A 4785-nucleotide genomic window follows, 5' to 3' on the forward strand; every position below is an offset into this window, starting at 1 on the left:
AATATCATTTTTTGTCATCCTAAATGATTTAGGCAAAAAAAAATTCGGGGAAAAAAATCTTTAATTTCGTTCATATGAACGTTCGTAACTTCAAGTACATGAATAATTGATAAAATAGATTTAGAAATTTGATTAAATTTCGCGTCAAATAGCCCTATTTGAAGTATCTTTGATAAATAAAATTGAGTTAATGGGTCAGAAAGACCACCACTTCTGATTATTACTCATTTTCAACATTCAACTATAACTCCTGGAAAATAATTGTAAAAATTTGCAAATCTTCTCAAATTATCATCAAAAATGTAAATGCAAGCGCAAGACAAAACTTGCTCGGTCAAAAAGTTGGCTCTGGTTTTGTCAATGCACGGAAAATAGAGAGAAAAAACTGCAGTCGTCGCTCGACGTTTTTTCATGATAATTCGAGAACTATTGGAGATTTCACCAATTTTTGGTGCTCATTTTACAGAGGAGATTTTAGGATCCACTTTTCATGACTTTCAAATTATTTTCCATTATACCTACATTTTGCCGAGAATTTAAGTTGAATTTTGAACATCAGCAAAAATCAACCCGGTCTTTCTTACGCACTACACTCAGTCTCTATATTTATCAAAGATTTTCTGGGCGTGATTGTCGTTTTTCAGGACGGCACTGGAAAAGGATATTTTTTTGGGAAATGTGGTATTTTTAAAAATAACTTAAATGACTGATTAAATTTAATATTTGATGATTATAAAATATGCGAAAAACGTCTAAAAACAAAATTGTTTCTTTCGAAGAGTTTGACAAAAAGTGTATCTTCCACTTTTCTATATTCATCACCAAATTTTTTTCGAGAAAACGGGATTTTTTGACAAGTTATGTATTTTACGTGGAGTAAAGTGGGAATAAAGTTACTTTTGATTGGTAAATTCAGTTACGCAAACACCCATTGACGTAAAAAGTTAACCTCGCTGTGTTGGAGATTAATATATCCATCTATTATTAATGGAAATTAATGCAATCTATTAATAACACGAACTCGCCCGTAATATGCCACATAAATTTCCTTATCACGCTCGGTGAGTTACCATATTTTATCTATACATATGTATAATACAGGATCAATATTGGCGTGTCTCTTATTTTATGGCTCTTTTAACTTTTTACATCGCCCGTTAGTCAATAAACGAGCGCTTTTTAAGCGAATCTTGTCTCCAATGTACTCATATTTATCGTTTAATGCCTGAATCTATTTTAATGAGAGCAGGAATGAACTTTATATCAAATTTAATTAATTTATGGATTTTATTCTTGAATTTTATTATCAAAGTATCACCTGATAATGAAATGTATTTAGAGCGTAATGCAGTTCTTAAATTCTGATTTAGAAAACTGTCTAATTTTTAAAAGTTGGATGCACCCAAACATTTTAAATTTAAGTATAGAGTTCGATGGTTCTTAGTAGGGAATTTTGAAAGTAAAACTAATACTGGAATATAAGAGAGATTCAAATTTAAATACTTTAAGTTTGAAATTTAAGAACTCTAAAGTTTCGAGGCATTAATATTTAAAAGCTTCGAAGTTTGAAGGCGTTACATGTGAAATGTGAATCCTACTAAGTCGACAGTAGAACTGCATTAAAATTTAAATACTCAACTTGCAAGTACCAAGTATCTTAACTTTTCCTTATTACAAATTGAATCTATTTTTTTTTGTTACGTTTACATTTGCAATCTTGAGGGTTACTCATTTTTGGACGCTATCGAATAATTTCATATATTTATTCATTCAAATGTAATGTTTTTCTATCTTTGAACTTCTTTTGATTTATATAGGATTTTTTGCGTTGAAAAGAAATAAAGTTCAATAATTGAAATATGAAAACTCACAGATTTTAAAACGCATGACTCTTAAAAAAATGTCTGGTTAAATCAACCAGTATTCTGCTAAAATATGCCCTTAATATTTTTTCTAGTGAAGTAAATACCTAGTGAAGTAAATGGGTACGTCACAGTCACGAAGTCTACTAAGTTTTGGCAATTAAAAAAAATCGATGACGATTACTTCGACGAATACATTCAAGCCTTCGAAACATTGGATGAAGATGAAAGTTAGTACATGGAAATGTCTCGCCTGTAGTCAATTTTCTAAAGACAGTGATGCATAATTCACGAATTTGTAACAGATCTCAATACACACTAAAAAACTGGATCTAATTATGGCAAAAAAAGTTTTGTTTAAACTAAAAAAATGATTTGTTAATTCACAATGAGACAAATAATTTATATATATTTATGCCAAATACATTTTCTTCAGGTCAACGATAAATGTTATTCATTTAAACATAAATTCGTTTAAGGCAATACCTATGAGGTTATTAATTAAGGTGAACACTTTTTTAATTAATTCACTTTTATTCAAAGCGGCGTATAAATTTTTGTTGATAAATTGGTGTTAGAAAATGACAATTAATGATTTAGGTGATTAGATTTGAATGTTTGTAGGTGTTATGTAATTTTACTAAAATGAAATATAAATATAAAGATGTACAAAGTGTATTTTATTTCGTACAGTACAGGAAGATTTCACTGTAAAATAAAAATAAATTTTGCTCCTAAAAGTAGTATGAATTACCATGTCTCTCATAGAAAAAAGCTATGAGTAGATGTGTAAAGTAGCTGAAAGTACGTATAAATTAGGATTCATTTTTCCATTCGACATGATCAAAAGTACCGTGTAGTTTAGTTCATTCCACTGTTTCACATAGTTGAACGTGCCAGATCAGTCTATCATGTTTTCAAGTAAATTCTACTCGAAATCAAGGAAAAATTAACCATTGATTTCTCTCCGTGCAGGTGAGTAGACACCCTGCACGCAGAAAAAAGAAATGTAGTATTTACTTATCAAGAATTGTAAAAGATTTCTGGTAACCGTAACTTTATAAACTGCTCTTAATAAGAGGGTGAAAATGTCAAAATCTCTTAGCATTTCGTAAATGTCACAATGAAATTAAGGTTAATTCAACGGTTATCCTTCAGTAAAATAAACCTCTATTCCCTTGTATTACATACTGTGCGATATATAAAATCCACTTAACCGAAATTAAAATAGTAGTGCAGTGGGCATTACTGAAAGATCGGTACATGCTACCGATCGGTTTACTTAGCTCGCCCCTAAAGTCGCAACTCAACCTATCCGCGCGGCGCACCGGTTGAATTCACGACGCAATCGGCAATGAATGGATTGCATCACCTAAAAAACATTCCTTTTTGAAATTTCTGTAACAGTCGACACATTACTCCATATTACCATTTTGCAAGGAAGGGGTTTTATAAAAATAATATAATTTTGGATGGCACAACTTATTCACAGATCGCGTACACTTGAGAGTTTATTGGAGCAAGACGTGTTTCTGGTCCTTGGCGGTTTCAGCTGACATAGATATGAGGTAAATGCTAGATAGATATGAGGTAAATGCTAGATCTTTGGTTGTGTACCGCGATGGCATGGTCGCGTATTCAGAAGTCGTTCCCGAGGTCTCCACCCTCAGTTACAAATGCATTTCAAAATTATTTTACAGATCGCAACTCCTGTAATAGTGTAGAGGTTAGGACTATTGACTTGCGTGCTTAGGCTTATGCGTTCGAATCCTCCCATTGCTTGCGAATTTTTAATTGTATTATAAGCATTACAGCTTACAAATGCCGATTAATTATAAGTATATCCGAAAATATTTATAAGAAATAACCGTGCGCTTATTTATGAATTATTTTTTAGCAATACTTTTTCACAATTTATAGTGCTGTCTTAACTGTAGTTTACGCCGATAAAATAATTCAGATCTTTTTATATTATTCTTTAAAGTGACATGGTAATTCGTAATGGCAGCATCCAGGAACTATACAGAATAGCGACTGGACCGGTAAAATCTATGCTGATCCGCAGGTCAGCACCACTTGAGAATCGATACTAGTAACCATCAATGATAGTCATACTTATTTGCCTATAATTGTAACGTTTACTGAACTGTCGTGTTGTCCATATACGTACTTGGAAGATCGGTAGATTTAACCCTTAAACGGCCAAAACGCCACTACCGGGACACTGCTTTTCAACGGCCAACAACTAAGACTATTCGACACTAGAAAAAATTGAGACACATATATTTTTATTGCTTAAGATCTCCCCTTTCCGACGGTGCCAATGAAATTCCTCAAAAAATTTTCTTACTATCCCAAAATGCAGTTTAAACAAAAAAAACGTGATTTTTCGTGCCTATTTTTTTTGTGAACCATTTTCCAAAGCTTTTCGAGTCTGTAATTAATCTGGCATCTCACCAACGGGTGGAATAAATGTCTAAACTTTGAGAATCCATGGTTCAAAGATCGATTTTTCGTTTTAGTATTTTCAAAATGGCGTCTTAATGGCAAAATTTTTGTGAAAACATTCATGAATTTTTTTACAATAAACGATGTGCTTTTCGGAAAAATCATCAAGAATAAAAAGTTCTTGTAATCAGCCAAGGAATATGCCTGAATTTTTTCGAAGCGTTTTGAGCAAAATTTTGGATTTTGCATATGAACAATTTTTGCAAAATTCAAAATTTTGCTCAAAACGCTCCAGAAAAATTCAGACGTATTCCTCGGCTAATTACAAGAACTTTTTATTCTTGACAAATTTTCCGAAAAGCGCATAGTTTTCCAATAAAAAATTTCCAACGACTCCGTAACCTTTATTGCACTCTGACATTAAACCACACCTTCACCGCATTGTCATCCTGGGAATTTTCGAGTACACCCAGCA

The 4785-nt window shown here is 32.2% G+C and overlaps 2 protein-coding genes across 9 annotated transcripts in view; both read left to right on the forward strand.

The window, feature by feature from the left end:
* Positions 1 to 2465, forward strand: part of LOC117177307 (PAN2-PAN3 deadenylation complex subunit PAN3) — an 84379-nt gene extending 81914 nt beyond the window's left edge. For all 7 annotated transcript variants that reach the window (XM_033367911.1, XM_033367910.1, XM_033367912.1 and 4 more), the window contains one exon: positions 1958 to 2465. The gene's annotated coding sequence lies outside the window, so the exon portion shown is untranslated. The remainder of the gene's footprint in view (positions 1 to 1957) is intronic.
* The window catches only part of LOC117177308, a 75138-nt gene that overhangs the window by 33856 nt on the left and 36497 nt on the right, over positions 1 to 4785 (forward strand). The window lies entirely within an intron of this gene.

Source organism: Belonocnema kinseyi, chromosome 7, assembly GCF_010883055.1.
Source record: "Belonocnema kinseyi isolate 2016_QV_RU_SX_M_011 chromosome 7, B_treatae_v1, whole genome shotgun sequence".
Lineage (NCBI taxonomy): Eukaryota > Metazoa > Arthropoda > Insecta > Hymenoptera > Cynipidae > Belonocnema > Belonocnema kinseyi.